This window comes from Pipistrellus kuhlii, unplaced genomic scaffold, assembly GCF_014108245.1.
Source record: "Pipistrellus kuhlii isolate mPipKuh1 unplaced genomic scaffold, mPipKuh1.p scaffold_m20_p_5, whole genome shotgun sequence".
NCBI lineage: Eukaryota > Metazoa > Chordata > Mammalia > Chiroptera > Vespertilionidae > Pipistrellus > Pipistrellus kuhlii.
Window position 1 is genome coordinate 29,414,257 of NW_023425551.1, and position 27,461 is coordinate 29,441,717.

Sequence of the window (27,461 nt, forward strand, 5' to 3'; positions counted from 1 at the left end):
TTGTACACATCAGTGGGTGAGCATCTGTAACATTTCTGTAGGATAGATTTCTCGGTGTGAGAGCTTGGGTCAGGGCATATGGGTATGTTAGGCTTTAATAGATACTGCCAATGTTCCAAAGTGTCTTTATCGATTTTACACTCTCACCAACACTGTATGAGAGTTCCAGTCACTCCATATCCTTACCAGCACTGCGGGTTTTGTCTCTGTCATTTTAGCTAATGTGGTAAGTGTTTATTGATAATGCATTGTCATTTTAACTTACTTTGATGACTAAACTAGAACATCTTTTTCTCTGTTTATTGGCCATTTGGATTTTCTTTTTCGAAAAATTTCTTCTCAGGCATTTGCCCATTTCTTTATTGGATTGTCTGCCTTTACCTTAAAGAATTGTAGGAAATTTTGCTGGATAGACGTATTGAAATTATCTTCTCCACTATGTGACCAACCTTTCAATTCTATTGATGTCATTTGATAAAGACATTCTTCATTTCTTTCATGGTTAACATTTTCTTGTGTTCAGTTCTTTAAAAGTCTGTGCTTTTTGCAAGGTTTGAAGATATTCTCTTTGTTTTCTTCTAAAAGTATTATTATGTTACTTTGTATATTGAGTTCTATTATTCATGTGGAATTGATTTTTGCATAGTGAAGGTAGAGATTAAGATTCATTTCTTATATGGATACCCAGTCTCTTCATTTCTTAGGGTGGCCATAACAAAGTACCAGAAACTGGGAGGCTTAAAACAATAGAAACTTGTTTTCTCACAGTTCTGAAGGCGAGAAGTACAAAGTCCAGGTGTCGGCAGGGCCATGCTCCCTCTGAAGGCTTAGAGAAGAGTGCTTCCTTGCCTCTTCGGCTTCTAGTGGTGGCTGGTAATCCTTGGTGTTCCAGAGCTTTGGGCTGCATTGCTGATCTCTGCCTCCTTCTTCCCCTCATGTCTGTCTGTCTCTCAATTTGCTGCTGCTTCTAAGGATACCAGTCATATTGGACGTAGGGCCCATCCTAATCTACTGTAATCTCATTTTAGCTAATTACATCAGTAATGACCCTATTTCCAAATAAAATCATAATCTGAGGTACTTGGGGGTTAAAAGTTGTATATATCTTTTGGGGAGATACAACTCAACCCACAAAATAGTATTGACTGAACTTCAAATGCCATCTATTACAAATTAGATGACTATCTCTCTAGGTCAAATGTTGGACCTTCTCTTTTGTTCTGTTGATCTATTTTACTATCCTTGCACAAATACAGTGTCCTAATCATTATTATTTTATAATGAATCTTGACATTTGATAGAGTAAGTCTTCCATCTTTTGTTCTTATTCTTTAAGATTACATTGGCTTTTGGCACTTTGAATTTCCATATAAATTTTAAAATATGCTTTTCAATTTTCAATAGGAAAAAATAACTTTTTTTTCTTTTCCTTTCTTTTTTTTTTAAATATATTTTATTGATTTTTTACAGAGAGGAAGGGAGAGAGATAGAGAGCTAGAAACATCGATGAGAGAAAAACATCGACTCTTGCACACCCCCTACCAGGGATGTGCCCACAACCAAGGTACATGCCTTTGACCAGAATCGAACCTGGGACCCTTCAGTCCACAGACTGACTCTACAGCTGAGCCAAACCGGTTTCAGCAACTTTTTTTTTTTTTTTTCATTTAAATTCATTGAAGATGCAATTTAAGGGTAAAACCAACATCTTAAAAATACTGAGACTTCCAATCCATGTACATGATATAACCCTCTATTTACTTAGGTCTTCTTTAATTTCTCTCAATAATGTTTTATAGATCTCAGTGTAAAGGTCTTATCCAACTTTTGTTGGACTTATTCCTAGATATTCGATATTTTCTTTATGAAGATTCGTTTTGATGAAATAAAAAAGCAGAGGAAGAGAAGAAAATCTTGTAATGGGTTAAGTACTTCAGTTTATTAATGAATTTCTCCAATTTTACCAAGTTTACCAGGACTAAGATTTATGTTGAGCTTTCACTAACTCTGAATAAGAGTTGGGTAAATTAATTAATTATCCCTTCAAAAATGTTTTGTGAGAAGTGAAATGGTTTAAAATGTGGGGTCCCCAGAAATGAATAAAATAGGTCCTTGGTCGAAGGAAGGTAGAAGTGTTAGGTCTCCCACATTGCCACATGGAGAGCTGCACACAGTTTGGAGGAGATGTTAAGAGCAAGATGCAGATATTGGGTGGGGGAGGGGACTGAATCTGGGATTTTCAGTGTTCTTAGAATGTTAGTGTTCCCCAGAAATGGGCTAGGACGATGGCAAAGGTGGTAGTGTTTCGAGTTCTTTCCCCTTTGAACCAGAGCTGTTATGTTCCACTGATATGTAATATTTTGTATTTTAGCATACACCTTTGAAATGCATGCAGACGTGTGTGTATGGGTGGGGGTACATGTGAATGTGATTGCAAAATTACTTAAATTACTTAAATACTACCAGACTTTCCACTCAGCCTCAGGATTCTGGGGTTCTAACATTGAAGCCAACTTCCACCCCAGGAGCTCTGCACGCATCATTGTTAACCTTGATCTTGGCAGCATTGTGATACTGTGTGCATTTCATGGGCTTTCCCAGGAGCCACTACACAATGTCTATTTGGAGGGTCTTGAGAGTGTAATCAGGTTGGGAGAGAGCTCCGGCATTTGTCCAGCAGCTGCACCTACATGGTACCAAAGTAGCGTTTTAGACTCTGGATCACAGGATCACTAGAAATAGCTTCATTACAAGGGCAAGTCAGAAATAATTCAAGTACACTACAAAAAACAGAGTGTCTATTTTATTTTACCTGCTACATAACTGATGTGATCACTTGACAGAACTCATTGCCAGAAAGAAAGAAGAAAAAAAAAAGACACAATTATAAACATATATTTCATTCTCATTTATAGAAGCACAATCTTTTCTTTTTCTTCCTGGCAATCAACTCGTTATTCCAGTGACATTTACCTCATTTATTTCTTCCCCAAGTAAACTGGACATCCTCAACCTAAAAGTTTAAGCATGATATTGTGGTGGTGGTGGTGGTTTTTGCGAAAGAGGAGGAAGAAGATTGTATCACTCCTCCTCTTTGGGATTGATAGAGATGAAGAGGAGGAAGGAGAGCCTTAAAATTTCGCCCAATCTTTCCAGTCCCCCTTGTGACCCAGCCCAGCCCATCTGTGCCACTGAGCCCACAGTGTACCCGTCTCTAGTCTGCCTTCAGAGCTGGCCTCTAGGGCTGATGAGGATAAGCTCATTTGGTGGTTTGGGGGTGTCTTGCTCTTCGGTGAGCCTCTTGTTCTCTCTTGTCCTGGAAATAGCTGACGAGAAAGGAGCAGCTAGCTTTTTGCAGTTCGACTTTCCTACTCCCTTATCCCATGGTCAGTAACCCCTTCTGCTGGCTGAGTGCTTTCCATGCTCATCTTTCTGTTCATCTCTTTTTCTCCTCTTTTCTTCTGCTCTTTACTCCACCTCCAGCAAATAATAAAGGAAACAACCACCACAAGCTTGTGGAGTCTCCTCGCCTTGTTGGAGTGAAGCCAGAAGGATTAGAGTCCCTGAGGACGAGGGAAGCAGATGGGCCAGTGATGTCTCCCAAGAGCCTCCTAAGGTTACAGTCAGTCATAAACTAGGGAGCTCTGTGTTTTCTTGCGACTGGCGACTGGACTTTGTGCACTTGCTTGTTTAATGTATTTTCCCACCACTTGGAACACTTTAATTTTTCAGACAATTGACTTTGGTCTTGCAGAGAATATTGTGGCATAAATGGAATCAGGACTATATTTTAATAAAATCTATTGTTATTTTTTAACACAAGCTTCCCATCTTGTATCTCACATTGCACAGAACATCCATAGTCACAGAAGAGCTCTAGAGGGAAGGAGAAGTCATCCTCTCTGCCCCTCACCACCACCCCACCCCCATTCTCTGCTTTTGAAAATAAGACTCGCACAGCTGTTCCCTAGCAAATGGGCCTCCAAGTGTGTGCAGGCTTTATCTTCAGCCTGCACAGGCTCGGGGGGAAGGGAGACTTGGAATCAACATTGCAAAACTTATATAATTTAGCTGAATGCAACAAAATGACTAGAAGTGCTTCCTCTGTGCGAGGTGCCAGTGGTTCAAAGACTAATGTAGAGTACATTCCTGCTCTCAGGGAGCTGGCCCTTTCCCTGGGAGCAGACGGTACTATAAGTCCTAGAGTAGAGTAATTCCTGTGGAGAAAATTGAGCAGGAACTTTAGGGAAGGATTATATTAGATCTGGGTGCACAGAACAGGTAGCTCTCCAATCTTGCAGGTGGAAGTAAGTGCTTTGATGAGGCTAGCATGAGGGGGGAGGAGAAGAAATGGAAGATAAGGCTGAGGTGGGTTTGGAACGATGAGGGGTGGCTCAGAGGGCAAAGCTGAAGAGTTTGAGTTTGTGTAAGTTGTTGGTTTTTCTAGTAGTGTCACCAAGCCTGGAGGTCTTGAGAAGGTGACTCAGAGGCACTGCAGGGGCAGAGATCCAGCAGCTTCTTCTTCTCCATCTTGTGTACTGGGGTACTGTCTTTCTTTTAAAGAGAGTGCCACGTAAATAAATAAATAAATAAATAAACTGAAACCTACTGGTATATGCCAAAGAGAACCATTCATTTATCCAATTAGTCAGTCAATAATTATTATTGGTAATCTCCTACATACCTAACCCTGTACTAGGTTCTGCTGAAAAAGAGTATTAAAGGTTTTGAGCTAGTCAGTCACATGTTGTTAGCAAGAGCCACTGAGTTATAATGCTATCTCTGCTGCCCACTAATCATAAGACCTTAGGCAAGTTTCTCACCTGGAAATATTCAGGGCTGGGTTGGTAAGTCATTCTCAGCTGAGACATTCTAGAACTCACACGACCAGTGCTATAGTGCAGAGCATTCATTTGTGTCAATCGAGTGAGTAAAGGAGAGAGCTGAGTGGGGCCAGTTAGAGGGTGATGTCAGGAAATGCAGTGAAACATCTTAAGACTCTGGGAGGCCTTTAGCTTCTTCATTCAACAAACATGTAATACTCAGTGTTAGCCACTGTGCTGAGCACTGGGAATAGAGCAGTGACCAAATCAAAATGCTCTTCCTTAGGGTCCTGAGGGCCGCAGAGGAACTGGGAGTGTGGGCAATAGATCTAGGGATGGTTTGAAACTCATGACAAGGGATGATGGTTGGAGCCGTGACAGTGTATGAGGTACCACGGAAGATAAAGCAAAAAGGTTCGGAGAGAAAAAGAGACCTGAGGTAATAGAATTTAAGGAATATTCTGTAGAAAACCACCTAACATCCATTCCATGATATAATAGCATGTTCTTCATCAAGCCAACACAAGCCCATCCCCCAAAATATCCTGTTGTGGCTAAGAAGCCATGACACACTAAAGAGATAATGTCCATTTAGACCCCAGTTTTCCTTGACGACATCACTCCTACATATAAAGCAAAATTACATCAAAGCCATGTACGGTTTTATATAATAGTAAGTCTATTTGGTTTCTCTTAGATAGGTCTTTAATAAGTACCAGTGATGTGTAAAAATGGTGTGGGTGGGCTACCTAAACTGCTAGCCTCTCAAATCTTTTCTTAGATCAGCTGACTTTTTTTTTTTTTTCCTTTTCCCCAAGTTTTTGGAATGGATCCAGAACAGATTCTTAGAGCCTCAAGCTTTTGATTATTTACCCTCCAGTAATTACATGTCACAGGTTGTGTTCCCTATTAGAGTGTGAGGCTGAGCAATTAGTCTCCTATTGTCTTTGCAGGAAATGATATCCATGTGACTTCTGCTGATCACTCTGGTTAAAATAATGTGGAAAGTGTTCAGCACTTTCTCTGGTTGATAATTTAGACTGGCCAGTTTGGAAAACTTTTAGAAATGGGCAAAGTAAACAATGGTTGTCAGTTCCTCCAACAAAAACAAGGCTCTAAACTGTCGCTCTGGTCCCTCGATGAACTCTTCAGCATGTGGTTGCGCCCAGTGCCAGGGCATTCTGTTATCTTAATAATGCTTTATTTTGGGGTGTTTTCCAGCTGTAAGTGATTGGAAACTCAACTTCAGGACGCCTGAACAATAAGAAATTTACTGGCAATTTGTTGATTCCTCAGACTTCAGGGTTGACCTAATGCAGTCAGCCCTACTCTGCTTTCCTGTGGTTTTTCTGTCTCTGCCCTCCCTCTTTAGGTGGAGTGAGGTAGCTGTGGAAGTTCTAGGTGTCACATCCCACACAGCAGTCAGAAGGAGGTAATTTCTCTCAGAAGAAAGAGGAGATGCTCCCAAAAATCCTTCACATCTCATTGTCCTGAATTGGGTCACATGCCAATTCTTACACCCATCACTGGAAAGGGGTTTCCCTTAGATCAGTGAATCTCACACTTTAGCGTGCACACAGATGAAATGGGAACCTTGTAAAATAGGTTATGATTCAGTAGGTTTGTGGTGGGGCCTCAGAACTGACGTTTCTCAGATGGTCCCAGGTGATGCTGATGTTTCTTGTTGGCACACTATACAGCCTTCGACTACTCAGGCTCCCACCCTCCAGCCGGGGCTGCTGTCACCTGTCCATGAGACACTGTGACTGAAGGAATATGGAGCATGTTAGAAAAAGGAAGAGGGAATGGCCCCATGCACGTGGGAAGTGTACTCAAGAAAACTTGTTCTCAGTGTGTATTGAGAAGGTTCCCTTTAAACCAAGAACCACACAGTAGTCTGTGATATGTATTATTATAAAAGCAAACAGTAAATCCAGTGCAATGTGTTGTCATGTGGGAGCACCTTTAAACATCTTATTCTTTATTTACGAGGATGGATACATCATAATTCCTGAAACAGAAGATAAAACAGTCATGCTACCCTCTCCATGATCATTCATCTATTTTTATTTAGTACCACATATCTAGTGAGTCTCAAAAGGAACAAATTCAACTGAAATGCATTTAAATGTCTTTAAGAATAAACGAATGTGCCAAGTCCAGCCTTTGTTCTCTGAATGGAGGTCTCATTAGTCTTGGTTACTGGGATGGGAGACTACATCCCACTAATCATAAGAGTCACTTGACATGATGTAGGGCTTGAAAATGCTGCCAGTGGTGAATTTCTGCCAAAGCAAATGGTCACAATGCCCTTATGAATGGTTTCAGTGGAGACTATCATTATTCTCTCTTCATTTGAAAAGGATGAACTAGTCTGTTATATTTTTGTTTTTCTTGGCAAAGACACACAGGAGTCCTGAGCTGCAGCTATCAATATTTAGGAAAAAAGCTGATAGACTGAAGGACTCATATCTATCATGAGATTGATCCATTATAGACTCAGTGGAGTTCACAGTGAACTCTTCAGCCAGGTGTTTAGTAGGCATTCCTGAGATGGGCACTTTGGTGGGGTTGCCATCTCCAACCTCATATGCAGAGACAGCATCACTCGGGAGAGGAGATGGAATTTCACTGCTCCATCTGCTGGAACTGCCTATCCTGGAACCTAGGGCTCACATAAGTGAGACCAATGGGAAGCCATGCCAACTCTTAACTGCCCCTGCCTACCTGACTCATAAAGGCACCAGTACTTAGGAAATCACCGGCTATTCTCTGTCTCTGCAAAGGCCTGAAAGGTTGAGAGATCCTCAGACTAGCCCAAGAAATCTCCTAGACTTGGAGCTCCACAAAAGCAGGAATTGTGTGTCAGGCAGGCAGCTCCTGTATTGGAAGAATGATTGAAGAGCTGGTCTTTCCCCAGATCAGTCAATCAGCAGCATTGACTAAGCATTTACTCTCTAAAGAGGAAAAGTAAAGGACGAGAGCATATTGGTGCCTAATTACAGTACGTTATACTCTAAACATGGAATGTTTAGGTGATCCATTAACATATTTAGTTAGGACCTTCTATACTGCCCAAGAGAGATGAGATAATATTAATATTACCTGAGTCTGTGTAGCATAAGCAAGAAGCAAGATGGCACTGTTATTCACAGATTAATTCAAGCAGTGCTGCCTAATGCCTTCCTACCCTGCCTGCTGTGAGGCCATGCATTATTAGCCATTAGAGGAATTAAAAAATGAAAAAACATAGGGCCTTCCCTTACACCTTAAAAGACTTACAACTTGAAAAGTAGGAAACATTTAAAGTATATCAGTAATACGAGGTTTTTAAAAATAAAAAAACAAAGAGGGTAAGGTAATATGGAATTGAGAAAATCAAGGTAGAAAGAGCTCAAGAAGAAGTTGAACGTTTGGCTAGGCCTTAAAGTCAGGATGCTTGACCTGAGTGCATGGATGGAACTCAGGGGTCTGTGAACTTGGATGGGGAAAAATTATCTCTTTATTTTCACTAACTCTTTAACTGAAATCTAACATTTTCTTCTGGTATTAAAGTGGCATTAGCTATTTGTTTCCAATAGGAATTATGAGTATTTTCATATTACATTATACTTAATGATATCCTGAAATATCACCCCAACAGTACTTCAAAATTAGCTGTTATTAGACTTTTACTGGAATTTATTTAAACATCAAAAGAAACATATAACAATTTTGACAAACTCTATATCAATATACTTCTTTTGCATTTCATGTGCTAATTTCAAACATTTAGAAACTTTATTCTGGGAAACATATCTCTAGATTGTTAGAACACAGAAAATTAAAGAGCCCCTGCCTAAGAGAGTGAATGGCTGGGCCTCCTACCACCACACATGGGACAGAAGACATTTAGGGAACTGGCATGCGAAAGGCTCAAGTGGGGACAGGTGACAATGCCAAAGCATTTGATGGGGAGAAGTTGAGAGACAGCCGAGGTGAGCTGTAGCACTGGGCTAACATAATTTCACAGATAAATTTGTAGGTGACAGGAAGCAGTGGAAGGTGTTTCCACTGAGGCCTTAAGTGTGTTGAGGAAGGATGCTTTGCAGAACCAGGAGTGTGGGATTGGAAGGGAAGAAATAGGAGGCCAGTGATCAGTTTCTGCCAGGACTAATGCCAACCAGAGAGTAGAGGGTAACCCAAGAGTGATAATACAGAGGCCTTGAATGCAGCATGCCTGGGGCCTGGAAGGGAAGACTTAGGCCAGGGTTTACCATGAAGGTGAGGAAAGCCATAGTAGTTTTCAGGCCTGCATGACTAGGAGAATGAAAATCAGTCTTCATGTTCACCCAGCATTTACTGTGGACCAAGTGTTGTTTTAAGCCTTATATGTCATTTAATATCATTAAATTTATATCATTTAATCCTTATAACAACCCTAGGAGGTCAGTATGATTATTCCTACACTAATAAAAGTATAAGATGCAAATTGACTGTACCTTTGCAATGCCCACCAGCCAATCAGGAGTGAGTATGCAAATCAATGCAACAAAGATGGTGGGTTAATTTGCATACACAGGCACTGAGCAGCCAGGGGCAGGGCAGGACACTATGTTGTTGCCATGGTGACAGTGTAGGCATTCTGTACTGCCCCAGCTGCTCCGGGCCTCTGGGCAGCATGGAAGGTGGAAAGGTGGCTCCAGCAACAGCTAATGCAGTGCTGGCTGCCAGGGTAAGGAAGGCCCATTCTTGCACAAATCTTCATGCATCGGACCTCTAGTTTTTCATAATAAAATAAAGTCTAAAAAAGAAAGATCAGGTTTCACATCCAGTAAAGGAGACAGGATTGTGTTATTGAAAGAAATAGGAAAGAGGAATTGGCTTGGAGGGAAAATATAATGAGTTCAATTTTGGATATTTTTGCATTCAATTCTTTTAAAAGGCTAAAAATTCAAATAAAGTATTTATAAGCATAGTTTCTGGCTTATTTCATCATCCAGATTTTTATTTATTTGTTACTAGAGACTCGATGCATGAAAGTTGTGTAAGGGTAGGTCTTCGCAGCCCCAGCTGCCTCACGACCTTGTCCCCTGCCCACTAGTCATTCCGGAAGGTCATTCTGGAAGGTTGTCTGCCACTCAGTCTAATTAGCATATTAGCTCTTTATTATATAGGATTAGTGAGTGCTGAATTAACTTGTAAGTTAGTTTTATCTTCCTGTGAAGACAAAGAGGAATCTGACAGTAAGAGTTTGGTACATTGATGGGAGCCCAAAACAGGTAGACATGTGGTATCCAGGAGAAAAACACAATATATACATATATTAAATTATGTCTTTAATGATGCATCTATCCTTCTGTTGTGGTATTGTTTTTCAGGACCACCCCAGCAGCGGTATTAGAAGACATGTGGTGTATATAAAGTTTGTGATAATTGGGGGAAATTTTGGTAAGTGTCACTGCATTGTTTTCTAATACCCTCTTTTGTAAAGTGGTGCTCACAAAGGGCAGCCGTTGTCTCATTCTGTGCATTTTAAATCTGCACTAAACTCAGACAAAATGCAGTTTTATAATTAAATGTGACATTTGGTTGGTGTTTTCTGACAGTATGACTTTTTTCCTTGTTATTGCTGATGTTATTAAACAAGATGGGATTTTCTAAGATGTAGTGAGGAGTCTAGTTTTAGGAAAGCTTCTGGATGCAGGGTAAGGAATAACCTTGACAGTCTAGCTTATGTTGTAAGCCACCAAAAGAGTGAAATGAAATAAAAAGTCTAAAGCAGAGAGATCCTTAAGGCCTCTCGGTTGAAATGAGAGAGAATAGGCAATTGGCTGCTTGGAGAATCCAGCATGCCTGAGAGACAGCCTACAAAACAAGCATAACAGTGGCCTGAGATACCAAGACATTATGTTCAGCAACACCCAGAAGACCTAGAATAATAAAAAGCTGTACACTTTTAGTAGTAGTTATATAACCTCTTTGGCTGTAGTTTCCTCATCTGTAAAATGAGGCTTATCATGTTACCTACCTCATACAGTGGTTGTGAGAATAAAAGGAGCTAGATAGGGCTGTAACATAGTAGGTGCTCAATAAAGCAGTTATTCTTGATAACAGAACAGGCTTGTTTGGAAACTGGACATCTGTCATTGAGGTAAAGGCACCAAAAGGTGTTCTTATCTCCCAGTGGGGATGGGTTGGTCACACCCCATTTGCTGTCACAGGGCACATCACATTTGGTCACCACGGTCCCTCCATAACAAGCTGTGGGAACCCCTGACTCGTTTGTCTTTAACCCCGTCGATCCATTCTTAGACAAAGTTGGCTAATTTAACTTCCCTTCTTCCCATCTTTAGAGCCAAGTGTGGTCACATGGTTTGAGCTTGGTTCAGTTTTGGAGTTAATGTTATTTTAAACCAAAATGCTAAGAAGTAAAAGAAGAAGAAGGATTTGGAGTAGGTCATTGGTTTGGACCTCAGTTACCACATTCAGGCTTTTATTTCCAAACCTGTCTTGGTTTTTTTGTTTGTTTGTTTTGTTTTTGTCTGTGCTTATTATGTAGCTTTCATAGAGATCCAATTATTGGGCCAATTTTATTGAACTTTGACTAAAAGGATATGTCCAGGTATTTGTCTAACAGCAGTAGTGCTGTTTATAAATCTCTCGGGTAGTAGTGTATCACAAATCCTGATTCTTCATTATGAGTCATAGGAAGTTTGAAATTCTTAAAACTAAAACTTGTGGGTGCCTTGAAAAATCTAGATTTCTTTTTCCTGGCCATGCCAGGGAAGATATCTAAATACATAAAGAGGACAGTGGTTCTCAATCTAGGTCAATTTTCTCTTCCCAGAGGACATAAGGCAATGTCTGAAGACATTTTTTATTGCTACAAATGGGGAAGAAAGGGTGTGTGCTACTATAATGTTTCTAGTGGGTAGAGGCCAGGGAAGCTGCTAAATATCCTACAATGGGAAGGACAGCGCCGTACACACAGAGTGATCCAGTTCAAAATAACAATAATCCCAAGGCTGAGAAACCTGATACAGAAGTAATTTTAAAAAATTAATGTTTAAAGTACTCATTATTTTGAAGGTTTAAATTTTAAAATATTTTGACATTTATTTTTACGTGTGTGTGTGTGTGTGTAGAAAACATTTAAAAAGTTTATTTAAAGAATAATAGTTCTGAAAGGGCTCCTAAGATGCTATCTCTTACTTGAACTCTGACTCCAAGCAAAAAAAATGACGTAATGAATTCAGACAGATGGGTGCCTGAAGACTTATACTGAAGATTGGCAGCTAAAGCCAAAAGTGAGGCTCACACAACACGATCCCAGCATTCACACAAAAGAGATTGTCTTGTATTTTAAATTTCAACCCCAGCTTCTTCAGATACACTTGTCTTTAGATGGCCTCTGAGATGAAACGGCATTTCAATTTGGGCTAGTTCTTTCTTCTGAATCAGGGGTAGCGATTCTGGTGCGACAAAAATGTGCTTAGGGCGGAGAGAGATCTCATGACAGATGATTGAGATTGGTATTTTGGTACACAGGGCTGTACCAAATATTTGCGTCATTCTCCTGGTGATACCACAGTCTGGCTTAAATGCAAGTTGTTTTTAGAGCCTCTGTTCCCAGTATGGCTACATTTGCTGAAGCAGGGAGATTAAAGCAACATGTGTCAGGTTGTGATATAGGACAATCCACTTGAAAAGACTTTAATTATAGGGCCTATTTTGGGAGGGTAACTGTGCTGTTTGTGTGGTATATTTTGGGATCCACTAACCCAGCTTCAAGACCAGTAATATATCTTCCCAGAAAGGGTGTGGTGTGTGCTTGCGGACATAAATGTTTTCCTACCAAAAGCTTTGGTATCATATTCTGTAAACTTTACTCCCCTTCATTTTTCTTTTTCTAATAATCTTTTTTCTTGCAAGAATGCTATGAAAATGCATTCTGGAAAGCGGAAGGAGAAAGGAAAAAAGATCTCATTTCAAATGGCCTACCCAGAGGTTTAGGGACTCAATGTTATCTGCCTGCTGTTTTTACAGTGAATAGAACCTGGAGAAACTACCAAACCTGAATAATAAGCAGAGTCAAGTGAGACTATAAAAATACCATGTTGGCGCTAAATATTTTAGTGAATCACACACTTACAGCTATTTGTTTCTCAGAACCCTTTTCTAATAATGTGTGGGTCATTTCCATGCTCTTTCAGGAGGTCTGCTAGCCTAGAGTGGTTGTCTGCTTTCACTTCTGCTCTTTAAGACTTGTGCCCTTTCCCTGCTCCACCTCTTGGCTTCCCTCATTTCCCTGTTAATTCCTGAGGCCGTGGCCTCAAGGAGGGTCAGACTTTCTGCCCAGTCAGCATTTCCTAGTCCCTATTTAAAAGTGAATGATAAAGGAAAAATTAGATCAGCAAAACAAAGTTAGCTTCTCATGTGTGCAGTGTGGGAGGAGGGGGGGAGATAGGGAAAGGGAGTGGAGAAAAACAGAGATAAAGAATAAGAACATTTGGCTTTGGCTCTATTCTTGTTCCTCAAATTATGTTGATCATTATAGCCCACATATGAGTGAGATCGTGTGATATTTATCTTTCTTTGACTGGCTTATTTTGCTTAGCATAATGCTCTCCAGTTCCATCCATGGTGTTGCAAATGGCAAAAGTTCCTTCTTTTTTGGAGGGTGGGAGGGGTCAATCAGGGAAAAAGGAGACATGTGAAACTTAAGGCAATTAAAATAAAACAATATAAAAATAAAATATAAATATAAAAAAAGAATAAGAACAAGCAGGGCGCATGAACGGAGGAGGCCGAAGTGGAAGTGACTGGCAGGCCAGGTCCCTGCCGCCACCATGCTCCTGTTGTCACTGCTGAAGACAGCTCAGAATCACCCCATGATAGTGGAGCTTAAAAACGGGGAGACATACAGTGGGCACCTGGTAAGCTGTGACAACTGGATGAGCTTCAACCTGCGCGAGGTGATCTGCACATCTAGGGACAGGGATGAGTTCTGGCGGATGCTCCAGTGCTACCTCCGCAGCAGCACCATTAGGTACCTGTGCATCCCCAGTGAGATCACGGACATGGTCAAAAAGAGGTGGTGGCCAAGGGCCGTGGCTGTGGTGGCCTGCGGCAGCAGAAGCAGTGAAAGGCCGTGCCATCGGGGGTGCTGGATGAGGTATGCTTGGTGGCAGAGGCAGGGACCCAGGCACTGGCAGAGGGCAGCCAGAAAAGAAGCCTGGCCCTGGTCCCCCAGAAACTTGAGCCCTCTCCCAAGAGACTGCACGTCTTCTCCAGTCCATGAGTCTGTTCAGAACAGAAAAAAGAGAGGCAGGTGTTAGGGGAACCCACCTGTACACTTTGTGGTCCTCTTTATGTTAAGTCTTTATTATTATTATTATTATTATTATTATTATTATTATTACTGATTTTTGATAGAGGAAGGGAGAGAGAGAGAAACATTGATGTGAAAAAAAACACTGATGTACTTCCTCCCGCATGCACCCTGACTGGGGATGGAACTGCAACCTGGATATGTGCCCTGACCAGGAATCGAAACTGCAACCTTTTGGTGTACAGGACAGTGCTCCAACCAACCAAGCCACACTGGCCAGGGCATTAAGTTCTTTTTTTTAAGAGCCAGCATTTTTACAGTTGGAAGTGTTACTTGGTGTTTTTGATTTTGTGAAATCCCAGCCAGCTTGATTCCTGGAAGGTTCTGTGTATTATGCATTTGAGAGCCTTAAGTTAGGGGCGGGGCGGGCATTTTCTAAACAGGTTTGTTTTATATCTCTTGTTGGATCGCTGGGTGGCAAACAGATGGGAAGTTTTCATTTTAAGGTCTTTACACTGAGATTGACAGTCCAGGGAGTTTTCCTGAAACAGACCTGAAATTGTCTTTTCAAAACAAAACCGCACACACATGTACCTCAGAAGCTGTTATGGAGCCGGTTGGGCCCTAGTCCTTTGCCTCCTTTTTCTCTCTTTTGTGTGACAAAAACAAAAAAGCACAACTACAAAAAAGAAAAAAGAACAAGAACAAGCAGTTTTGTAACCCAGAAACCAAATCGGTTCTAAGGGCACAGGAGCATTTTTTACATAAATTGTAAGGCATGAAGGCAACACAATGAGAGCCAGAATGTTCCGTGAGGGAGGGTTGAGAATCTCTGGAGAAGTGTCCGAGTTCTCTCAGAGGCGATCGGCCACCCCCTCCACAACCGAATCACCCAGAGAGCGACTCCAAAGCCGCCAGATCCGCTCTGTGCGAGGTTCTGTGCAACAGCCCCGCCCAGCCTGCTCAGTTCCTTTCCAGGAGCGTTGCTAAAGACTGTAAATTACTGGTCAGTCGTCATTTTGTAAGTCAGACCTGTGCTTGCTGTTCCCTGCTCTGGTGTACTCTGGATGGTGTTCTGTTACTTGAGTCTCTTGATCCTTGAAGTAATTTGGTGCTCATTCCACTTACTTTTGGCGCCATCCTAAACCCGATTTTTTGGAAGCTGCTTGGAGACTGCCATCCTGCTTGTCAGTTCCCATGGCCCACTTATCTGCCATCAGCTTTCATACTAAATTCCCACTGTCTTGTGGTTTTTATCTGTAGCAACAATTATAAACCAGAATTTCCCACCTACAGAGGTGAAACATTTTCAGAATAAGTAGCTGCCGGACAGCTAACACTGAGGAATGGAACCCACTTGGGAGCCAGGTGGTTGGACCTGCCCCACAGCTCTGCCTCTGACTGGCAGGCTGCCATGGCAATGCGTATTATGCTATCACTTGTATTGGAGATGTGGCACCTTTGCTCCTCCCAAACCACCACTTGGGTGGTGGAACGGGTATCCTCCCCAGATAAAATCTGAGGCTCAGAGAATTTAGCCTATGTCCAAGGCAGGGGGTGTTTGAGAGTGTAGGGTGTTTGTTCTTTCAATGACTGGAGGCAGGGTTGGCGTGCGGTGAGCTTGGAAGTGGGACAGAGGTGGTTAATGCTGCAGTGCTAAGTCAGCCCTGCCCCGCGAAGGGTTGTCTCCAGCATAGGGCAGGGTGATTACTGTGCCCCCACTGGGAAGCACTGCTCTGAAGCCGTGCAGCTAATATGCAGCAGGAGAGCCAGGCTCATCCCTGCTCTCTCTGAGTCTAGGCCCTTTATGGCCCTCTCCAAGTTAAAGGCACCCCAGTATTCATTCCCACATCATCCATTGTCCGGAGCTTGCAGGCATCACAATTGAACTCAGATTGGCTGTTCTGCAGCTTATGCCAAGCTGCTCTCTGCATCTGAACTCAGGCTCAGCACACTTCATGTGGAAAGAGCCTCTAAAACTCCAAGTCCTCTCTGATCAGCATCCTGTACCTTTCATTCCTTTATCAACACCCAGCGCAGGTAGAGAGAGCCAGTGCCATCCTGGGAAAAGATCAAAGCCCCAGAGAATGCCCACCCACAGCCTTTGATCCAGTCTTACCAGCTTAAAAACCATCTAGATAGGGAATTGGGTGTCAATTTCAGGAGGTTTTAAGATGATATCTTTGGCTTCACACATACCTACCTGGTCCACTTCTACAGAGCCTGCTGTTGGAGCTTTGTTTAAAGTTTGGTTTTGATGTCAGACAGCAAAGAAACCAAGACAGGTGGCTATATCAGTTTGAATGAGCACACATGAAATTTATTAAAGTGGTAAAAATAAAACCGTACTGAATGAAAAGGCACGCAGTGAAGCTGACCTGAATATGAATGGTGAGGTGATTATAAAAAAGGGAAGTGTGATATTATCTGATCTGACTTTTTTTTTCTTTCCTTCTCTCTCTCCTAGTTTCTTTACCAACTTTTTATTTTGAAAATTTTCAAACCTGCTAGTTAGGAGAATGATAAAATCAACACTTATATGTTCTAAAAGTGCCACTTGCTTTTTTATTTTCTTTTCCAATTATATATATACTAGAGGCCTGGTGCATGAAATTAATGAATGTGGAGAGGGGATTTTCCTCAGCCCAGCCTACACCCTCTCCAATCTTGGACCCCTCGAGGGATGTCGACTACCCGTTTAGGCCTGATCCCCGGGATTGGGTCTAAATAGGCAGTCGGACATCCCTCTCACAATCCAGGACTGCTGGCTCCCAAACGCTCAACTGCCTGCCTGCCTGCCTGATTGCCCCTAACTGCTTCTGCTTGCCAGTCTGATCACCCCCAAACCACTCCCCTGCCAGCCTAATTGACACCTAACTATTCCCCTGCTCGCCTGATTGCCCCTAACTGCCCTCCCCTGCTGGCCCAGTCACCCCTAACTGCCCTCTTTGCCAGCCTGGTCTCCCCTAACTGCCTTTCCCTGCAGTCCTGGTCCCCCCAAACTGCCCTTCCCTGCAGGCCTGGTTGCCCCCAACTGCCCTCCCCTGTAGGCCTGATCACTCACAACTTCCCTTCCCTACTGGCCATCTTGTGGTGGCCATCTTGTATTCACATGGGGGCAGCCATCTTTGACCACATAGGGTCGGCCATCTTGTGTGTTGGAGTGACAGTCAATTTGCTTATTGCTCTTTTATTATATAGGATATTACATTAGGTAAATTTTTGCAGCACCATTTGAAAATTGCACACATCTTGACATTTTAACTCTACATATTTCATCATGTATCTGCCAAGAATAGGAACATTATTTTACATAACAATACTATGGTCATACCTAAGAAACTTAGCAATAATTTCATAACATATTCTACTATCAAGCCCATATTGTAGAATATCCTGCACTGGTTGTGATATAGAACATCCTGCGCTCTGGAATTGTCTGTTTTTTTATGGGGTTAACTTGGCCTCATGGCCTGAAAATTGTTAGATCTAGAAGCTTGTTAGATGCAGGTTAACAGCTTTTGGCAAGAATACTTCATTGGTGGCATCATTATATCACATCCAGAGGTGGAGGATGTCAACTTTTCCTATCATCTTGGGTAAGGTGGTAACCGGAGCTCACCAATATTCAGGATATACTTTGAGTCAGTCAGGCATCTTTGGACTGATGTGTGGTTCCTTTGTGAACATCCTGTCCATTCTCCTCCCTCCCCCACCTTGGAGTGCTCTGAGTATCAGTGGATGATCCTTGCCTGGGTCATTATTACATTGGGATCGTATCTGATATTTTTTACCCTTTGTTTTATAATATCTTCTTTGAACTACTTACAGTGAATGATGTAGGCCTTTTTAATTTTATAAGAATGATTTTTTTAGCTGCTTACCTAGTAGTCAGCTAGATTTTTTGTGATGGTATATTGTGCCAAACATTTTTCTTTCTTGCCTTTGGGATAAGAAGGTGTAACTCTAGCAGAGCATTTATGACATGCCAGGTACCACACAGGATCCTCACCTATAGAACATTTTCACTTTCTTCCCACACAACAGCTCAGACTAGTGCATGGACTTGCCCAAGGTCACACAACTCCAGTAGACCTCAGATCACTAGAGATCTGCCAGGCTTAGAGCCAGGGCTCCTCTACTCTTCCATGTGCCCTCTGATCCCCAATCCTGGCCGTGTCTCCCACCCTAGTTCTTACCTCAGACAAATGCCTACCTGATTGGGTAGGTCCAAAGCTGGGAATGTCAGATAGAAGGGGGGTCGGGGTGGGGGGCGGGTGCGGCTGGAGAAACACAAGCCACACACACCTAAAAGGGGCAAATGTTACTGGATCTCAGGCAATGTGGGCCCAGGACTATCAGAAATCTTGATCTGTATATTAACCATTTCAAATTTTTAATATTGGCAACCACTCTATATATATTCTGACACTCATCAGTGGAGTCACCAGTTTTCAGCATCCACACTGCTGCTGGCAGAGGCCACCTTGAGTCAGCCGAGGCTTTGTTTAGAAATGGAATTCACTGCTTGTCTGTTTGTGCTTAACTTTCTCTTTTAAATAAAAATTTATATTCTTGAGATTTGATTTCAGGGATGTTTGAATTTGGAAGAGAAGGAAAGTTAGGTTTCATGAGAGTATTACTTAACTGGCATATTATTATAAAACCTGGCATTTGTTAATTAGAAGGTTAACGGCGCAATAGCAGATAGTTCATCTGTAGCTTTGAAAGAAAACAAATCCATTTCCCTCTACTATCATCTGTAGACTTTTTCTTTTTGAAATTGTTCTCTAGATCCTTAAGAAAGGGATGAAATCTGTCTGTTTTATCCATCCTGCACTCCTTGTTCTCTGTGTATATGTAACTGTGATAATGAGTCACCGAAGAGTCCGTAAGCGTGTTCCCAGGAGAGGAACCGGAGCAGAACTGACAGAATAAATAGCACTGCTTCTCGGGATGAGCCTCAATTGCTACAGTGCTGGCTGAGGATAAAGACCTGGTGTGTTAATCCAATTGTTCTTAGCAGAATTATTCTTTTTAAAAATATATATATATTTTATTGATTTTTTACAGAGAGGAAGAGAGAAGGATAGAGAGTTAGAAACATCGATGAGAGAGAAACATCCATCAGCTGCCTCCTGCACACCCTTTACTGGGGATGTACCTGCAACCAAGGTACATGCCCTTGACCGGAATCGAACCTGGGACCTTTCAGTCCGCAGGCTGATGCTCTATCCACTGAGTCAAACCGGTTTCGGCTTAGCAGAATTATTCTTGACTTTGAAGTGAGGGAGAAGGGTTGCAGGTAAAGACCCCTACTCTTACTCTGCCTTCCTGGTCTACAGATTAACAACTTGAAGCGCAGAGAAGTTGAGTTGGTCCCAGGTCAAATCCAAAAATTAGCTTGGGTCTCTCATGATCGATTTTCACTTTTCCTAAAGCTGAAGTTTTCAGTCAACAAGAAATAACCATAATGTCCCACAATCTTTCTCACAATTAACAGGACGGAAGCGTGGTGTCTCACTTTTCTGCAGTACAAAGGTTCTCACCCGCAGTGAACCTGCCACCTGGGGAGCGTTTACAGAACACTCAAGCCCTGTCCTTCCTCCTCCCCTTCAACCCACCCCAACACTGAGAGCACCCAGGGCCTCCCCAGCCCCGTGCTGTTAACCCCGTGTCATCGCTTCTTTTTACTTCCTCAGAAGTCACATACTGCATTTCTCAAATAAGGGTTCCTTTTTTTTTCTTGACAAAGTCCAGTGACCTTTCATATTTTTTAACATTTTGTTGTTTTACTATGGAATTTCAAATTTATAGAAATTTAACATTTATTAGAGCATAATGGATCCCTCCCTCATTTCCCGCAATTATCCACAATCTGCCATTCTCCTTTCATCTGTATCTGGATTATTGTCACTATTTTTTTCACTAATTCAGATGTGTTTCATAGATTAGAAAATGAGCTAGTTTATGAACTAAAAATTGGTTACCTGTTCCTACAGGTTCTCCCCCCCCCCCCCCCCCCCCGCCACACACACACACACACATGCACCTTACTCTATTTACTCCTCACAGCACCCCTGTGCACTGTTACCCACATTTTATGACTTTGGAAGCTGAAGCTCCAAGAAATTACACACCTGCCTAAAGTCTCCCAGCTCAGAAGCACTCAAGCAGGGGTTCACACCCAGAGTTGTTTGAAAAGCATGCTTTCCCCCTAAGCTGCATTTTGGAAAAATATGTAGTTAAAACTTTTTACAGTATGGATAGATGGATAGCGATGTGATAAAAGCAAATATGGTATAATGTTAACTAATGTTAGAAGTTAAGTGATAGTACATAGATGTTCAGTATAAAATTAGTAAAACTTTATGTTTATGTTTGAAGTTTTTACCATAAAATGTTGGGAGGAACAAATTTTGTCTTAACCATCAAGAGGACAAGACGCACAATCTGTTTCCAAACACCTATCCTGTTGGTACCCGCTTCAAAGATTGGAGCCTTGGTTGAATTTTAATCTTAAAAATAGCAAGCCAGGGATAGAAATTGCTTGATGTACCCAATTAGCATTAACCAGAGAGGTCTTAGAGAACTCAGAAAGCCAGGTGCAAAAAGCAAAGCCTCTCCCAGGTGGCCCCTCCACTGTGGACAGCTCAGGAAGCCTGGCTATTGCCCTCCGTGAAAGACCAGAACCAGACATAATAGTGGACAATTCTCTTTTCTAGTTCCCGCATCTTAGGTGGGATCCCATCCTTTACCCAAAAGAACATTTTGCATACAAGCAGCTTGCATGTTGAAGGTGCTCCTGTTGGGCAAGGTCATAATCAGTTTTTTAAAAACTGCATCATGCACATAAGCTTTCCACGCTATGCAGTGCAGACCCTGCTTTGATGGTGAGCTGGCCGGGTCAGGAGCAGCTGAGCAGTCTGCTGTGCTGGGTGGGATACTGGTAGGAGGCGAAGACGCACCGTCCAGGGGATCCCTCAGTGCATTTTGCTGCTGATGGTACGAGGAGTGCCTGGGTGGGCCCCTCTCCCACTCCTGTCGGAGCCCCGTATGCCCAGCAGCCCATGCGTGGCTATCATTGCTATTACCCATCCCTCCCTCCCGTGCTTGGGGCCACATGCTTCTGGCCCAGGAAAAGCTCTGCCCCGAGCATTAGCTTGCTGTGGAGGAGAGAGCTGCTTAGGCACACGAAAGCTGCCTCTTCAGAATCTTCCAGAGTCCTCGCAAACTGCAAAACTAAGGTCATACCAGAAAAATCAACAAGTTTCCACTAATTTCCAAAACTCCTGTTGAATCTTGGGGCTCCTGTGACTCACTGGTATTTATACGGTTATGCTGTTCTTCTTTCACTATACTCTGAGCAAGAGTTTAAAGCCCTTAAGAAGTATCTACCTCTTGAGTTCACTACTCCATCGGCTTCCTTCACCCTAAAGTGTTAGGCAGAACAGGCTAAAAGAGCAGGCTTTGTACCTAGACCTGGACCAGAATTCCAACCTCACCATTACTGGCTGTGACTACTTGGGGACAGTTGCTGAATTTCTGTAAGGCCGGCTCATGTGATCATTGTAAGGTTTGAGTTCAGATAAAATGTCAAGTCCCCCAGCATAGTCTGGGGCCCCATAGCAAGTGCCACTAAGCTCTGGTTTTCTTTTCTGTCATCTGCGTGGTATGTTGTAGGTGTGAGATGAGGGCTCATATCCATGCCTACAGCTGGTGGTGTGAACATGTCTTGTCTCTGGGCATCTGTGCACCACAGTTTTGTGGGGGTTTTTTTGGACTGCCTGTTATCCAAGACTTTCTTAAAATTATACTGTCTTATTGCTCCTCAGGGTGCTTCCTCAGGAAGATCCTAAGCATGGGGCAGCCTGGAAAGGGTGAGGGTTGGGAGCCACCTGGAGTCTGAGGGATTGGTGAGCTTAAGGTAGGGAGTGTCCGGGAGAAATGATCATAATGAGGCCAGAATCAAAAGGCTGGCATTTCTAAAAACAAATATTGCCACCTGGGACTTTTGCCAGGGGCGGGCCCTGAGGGAGACTGAGTTACACCACACTGAGGAGTGTGGGTGCCTGTGCTCCCAGTCACTTCCCCACAGGAAGCCTAATTGCAGCCTGGGCCCCTGTGACTCCCTCGGCTGCTGCGGACAGAGGGGTAGACCGATGCAGCATTCCGGCCCACGCCTGCTGCTGCCGCCCTCCCCAAGAATGGCTTCCGGTATTATTGCACGTGGTCTCAAAACCAGGGGAGGTTGTTTGCTCAATTTGGCATAGCAGACACCAAATCTGTTGCTCCATTTGCAGTTGAGCTTTGTTTGTGGACCTTCCGTCCTTGTCTGCTGCAGCCATCCCAGCACTTGGGGAGCATTTCCTTTCTTCTCCGCAGCTGCCAGGAGCCCAGGGCTTCCTTTAAATGCAAGCAGATGGAAGCGAGCTGGAGTGTGGAGGCAATTAGAGGATTTCTTCCTCCGAGCAATGTGGGTTTGCTCTCTTCGGGTGTAGCTGTTCTTGCTCATTTTATTTTCCATTTGGGTTTTGTCGGGCTGTCAGCTTTCCCTTTAGGGTGTACGTTGCTGCTGGTTGCAGGAGTGTGCAGGATGGGGTGACTTGGTTGATTATTGTTTGGAATGAAAGTTTTCACACCACTGTATGGCTGTGTTGTGATGATGGTGATGATGGCACTCATATCTGTAAAATATTCTGCAACTTTAAGAGTACTTTTACATACAGAACTGTCTCATGTGGTCTGGCATAGACTATATACAAAAGAGTTTTGAAAAAAAGAAGGTTCTACTCCCTCTACTGGAGTCTGAGTTTTTCCTTGTCTTTATATCATCTCTGGTCAAACCACAAAGGGGAGAGCACTAGAATCAAAACTGTGGCCTTTTGCTTTGTTCCTTACTCGTCTCAGTCACTCAGTTTCATATTTTCCAAACACTGTATGAGCACACATAGTGAGATTCTCTGTTGACATTTAAATAATTGTAGCAGACAACCTTTGCCACGGGGAGCTAGCTTCCAGTCTAGTTGGGGACACTAGTTCTCCAACTGTGAGTTTAAGTTGCAGTGCTGAGCACACAGAAGGTGCTCAAGAACTAGGAGGTGAATGAGTGGGTGACTAAATGAATGGATAGTGTTAACCATCAAAGTCCTGAAAAGCAAGGGGGGAACTAGGGAGGAACTAAAAGGTCATGGTCCTCGGTGGGAACAGGCCGGGGGGGGGGGGGGGGGGGCGTGCAGCCCCCTTCGAGTGTCCGGGAGCCAGAAAGCAAGAGGCCTAGGCACCCTCTTTGTTGATGATTTGCCATTCATTAGTGCAGCTAAATGAGAGCTGAAGATGTGGAAGGGAACCATATGGATATGGGCTGAGAAGAGTGAGCAAGGAAAATGTCATTCTCTCTCGTAAGGATGAGATAAGCAGAAAGAGGGAGGGAAGGGAGCAGACAGGCTGACTGAAAGGGATAGATTACTTGTAAAGCTGTTGTTGGGAAAGGTACCAGCAAACTCACCCCACCTTAAGAAGTCTGTTTCCTGGATTTGAGAACCTACTAGTACATTGCAGCCCTGTACCAGGAGCTAAGAGAGGGCAAGGGGCAGAGTCAAAGAGATACAGAACTTGGCCCAACTCTTAGGAGACCCTGCCATGCCAAGGAAACACTGAAATAGTGTGGGAGCCTCACCCTCACATGATCAACCCCAGGGGAGAAGCCAAAGAACTGAGAGACAGGGAGAGTGATGTGAGCCTGAGGAGCAGAGAGGAAGGCTTCTGGCGGGTAAGACTGGCTTGGGGTCTGGCACATGGATGAGATCTGGGAATTGTGTGGACATTTGTGGGGAGATATGTTCCATCCTGGACGAAGTTCATATTGGAGCCATGGGAAACTGATGGGGACCCTGGGTGAATTCTTGGAAGCCAGGCTGGAGAGCTGGAGAAAGTTGCCAAGCAGAGAAGCGGCTTTATGAAGGTGACAAAGAGAATCTTTTGTTTATGCACAGAATTCTCATTAATTTCCTGCTACCTCAGGTGCTGGGCTGGGGGCTCTGCACTGTCCCTTTGCTGGCGGTGTGAGAGTCAGCTTAGGGAACTAAAGGTCTCCTTGGGATGGGCACTGTACCTTTTCAGTGTCTCCGGGAACTAAAGGTCTCCTTGGGATGGGCACTGTACCTTTTCAGTGTCTCCTGGGGCACTGATGTACTGAGGCCAAATGTTACTGCTGCAGTGGTCGAACAGGAGGAAGAATAGCCTCCAGCAGGACTGTCAGTAGGACACTGTTTTCATTGATTGTTTTGGCTGCTATGAAACTGTACTTAGTGTTTTGGAGAGCTCTAGAAATTTGTGCTATATGAACTCTAGATATTCTCATCATTCTGGACTCTTTAAAATAGTATCTGCATCAGTGCACACCCCCAGTATAGATTACTTAGAAGTGCAGAAAAGCACCAAGGACAAAACAAAAGTCACCTGTTATTCCATCATTCTGAGGTTATCACACATTAGTATATTGCTTAAGGTCCTTTTCTGATGTGAATTTGGAAGATTTGAAAATTATTTCAAATTGTACTTAATGTTTTATATCTTTTTGTTTTAACTTGACAGTATACCATGAACGTTTTTGGTGTCACTAAGTTTATTTTACGATATGATCTTAGCACTATATCCTATTTCACTATAGAAATGTACCATAATTTAAGTAATCACTCAAATAGGAAACCTGTCTCCTATTTTTGCTCATTTTTGTTGTTTCTACAATAGTTAGTTGGGTCTTACCAATAAACGTTTTTTAAAACAACATTAAAATTTAGTGTTTTCAGATAATCTTGTTTTTATTGAATGAGTTGCCCAGTCAGATCCAAATGAATATAGAAAGTTCTCCATGAATTTTTATCTCATTTGTATTATCTCTTCATTGAAAATGATAATTAATCAACCCTGAGTGGAAAAGAATTGTATGTGCCATAGTGTACTTCCCTAAGACTGTTAAGAACAGGGAGACCAAATGCCATGCTGATGGATGTATTAGAATATAGAATAATAATTTAGGGGTCTTAGTTGAATCTGGTAAATGTTATATTGTGCTTGATTGTAGTGAAATTTCAACAATCACAAAATATAAGTAGTTTTCAGTATTACCTTTATATAGATGAAGAACCAATCATTCAGGAACTTTCTTAACCCTCTCTCTCTACCTGCCTCTTGACAATGTCTCCCTGTAAGACCCCAAATCCTTCCAGGTATGAGATGCATTTGGAGGGCTGGCTCCTGCTGACTTTATGAAAAGCTGAGCAGAAGCCGAGTTTGGTTTGCAAAGGCCTGGAACTTCCTGCTTGTATTTCATTTCCAGTAAAATGGGTGATTCACCACAGTTCAAGGTAACCCCATATACAGCATCTCGGTGGTTTTTTCAGTGAAAAAAAAATTGGAGGAAAGTAGAATAGAACCATAGAATCCTCTAAGTTTTCCATGAAATTATTTTCCTACCTGTCAGAGTTTCATAACATCATTAGATTACTTGTTTTTCCTAGTAATTTTTATCATATGATTATCTGAGTTAGATATGTGTTGAAGAGGAAGAGATAAAGGTCAAGAAAAATAAGTAGTGTTCTATTTTTTTAAATTTGTCTAACTGTTGCTGATGCATAGGAACTCGGTTTTTCATATTGAACTAAGATTTGGCAGTTTGTTAAAGCCTCCAATTCTTATAATTTATCTGTATTTTTCTTAGGTTTTCTGAATAACCAATCATATGCATAAGTCTTTATGTTTTAGTTCTTCCTTTTCAATTTTTTATGTATTTATTTTTCTTGTCCTACCGCTCTGGCTAGGACCCACAATACAGTGTTAAAAGGAAGTAGGGAGAGCACACCCTCTTAGCTTGTTCCCAATTAAAAATGAAGGCTACTAGCATTTCACCATTGAGTATGATGCTTGTATTGGGTTTTAGTAAACACTTTCCATTAGGTTAACAAAGTCCCCTTCTGATTCTAGTGTGCTACAAGTTCCTATTTTTTTTTTTAAATCACAAGTAAGTGTTGAATTTTATTTAATATTTTATCTGTGCCTATAAATAATATCATAGGGTTCTTTTTCTTTTAACCTGAGAGGTAATTACTATCATCAGTTTTCTAAAGTTTAAACCATTCTTTGCCTTATTGGTAAAAAATCCAAATTAGCCGTGAACTATTTTATGAACTGTTGGATTCAGTTTGCTGATTTTTTTTTTTTTAGGATTTTTATGTTTGTATTTATATCTGAGATTGGACTATAATTTCCTTTTTCTTTTCCCCCTACTGCCCGTGTCTGATTTTGGTGCTAAGATTATACTATCCAATAGTTCTTTCCCATTTTTTATCTCTGAAACTTACCTCTTTTTACTCTAAAACCATCTGAACCAGATGTTATTGGTTTTGTTTTCTTTAAGATGAATCAATTTCTTTAATGGTTCTGAAAATACCCAGGTTTCTCTCTCATCTTGTTTCAGTAATAAGTGGTGTTTTTCTATGAGTTCTTCATTTCATTAAAATTTTCAAGCATGGCATGCAGAAATTCATAGTATGCTCCTATTTTTTAATCTCTGATAAAAATGTAGTTATGTTCTCTATCTCATTCCCAATATCATTATTAGTACCTTCTTTATGTTTTAATTGATCATTTTTTGATGATTTACCTATTTTATTGATCTTTCTAAATAAATAGTTTTTCCTTTAATAATCTTCTCTAGTGAATGTTTGTTTTATAATTTTATGAGTTACTAGAGGTCCAGTGCATGAAATTCATGCACTTGGTGGGGCTGGGGGGCCCTCAGCCTGGCCTACGCCCTCTCACAGTCCAGGACCCCCTGGGGGATGACCACCTTCGAGGGGGGCGGGTATCAGGCCTAAGCTGGCAGTCAGATATCTCTCTTGCAGTCTGGGGCTCTCGCTGTCCAGGATCCCTCGCTCCTTGCAGCCTGCCTGCAGCAGAGGCTGGAGAGGCTCCCGCTGCCTCTGTGCTCGCCAGCCGAGAGCCCAGCTTGTGACTGAGCTGCACTCCCTCCCCTGTGGGAGCACACTGACAGCCAGGGCCAGCTCCTGCATTGAACATCTACCCCCTGGTGGTCAGTGCACATCATAGCAACCAGTTGTTCCACCATTCTGTTGATTTGCATATCAGGTTTTTATTATATAAGATTCCTCTTTATTACTTTCTTCTAATTTCATTGGACTTACTTTTGTTCACTTTCTCATTCCTTGAATTGGATACTCATTCATTTCCTTTTTCTTTCTAGGGTAAGATTTAATTACAGTTTTAGCAGCATCTGACAAATTCTCATATGAAACATTTATCAT

At 42.2% G+C, this 27,461-nt stretch overlaps 1 protein-coding gene and 1 pseudogene across 10 annotated transcripts in view; both read left to right on the plus strand.

Annotated features, from left to right (window-relative positions):
- FYN (FYN proto-oncogene, Src family tyrosine kinase) overlaps nucleotides 1-27,461 on the plus strand; it is a 206,751-nt gene that overhangs the window by 88,259 nt on the left and 91,031 nt on the right. For 5 of the 10 annotated variants that reach the window (XM_036413487.2, XM_036413494.2, XM_036413492.2 and 2 more), the window contains one exon: nucleotides 10,184-10,253. The exons of the other annotated variants lie outside the window; for them this stretch is intronic. The gene's annotated coding sequence lies outside the window, so the exon portion shown is untranslated. The remainder of the gene's footprint in view (nucleotides 1-10,183; nucleotides 10,254-27,461) is intronic. 10 annotated transcript variants of the gene reach the window in all.
- On the plus strand, nucleotides 13,532-14,066 carry LOC118705534 (annotated as a pseudogene).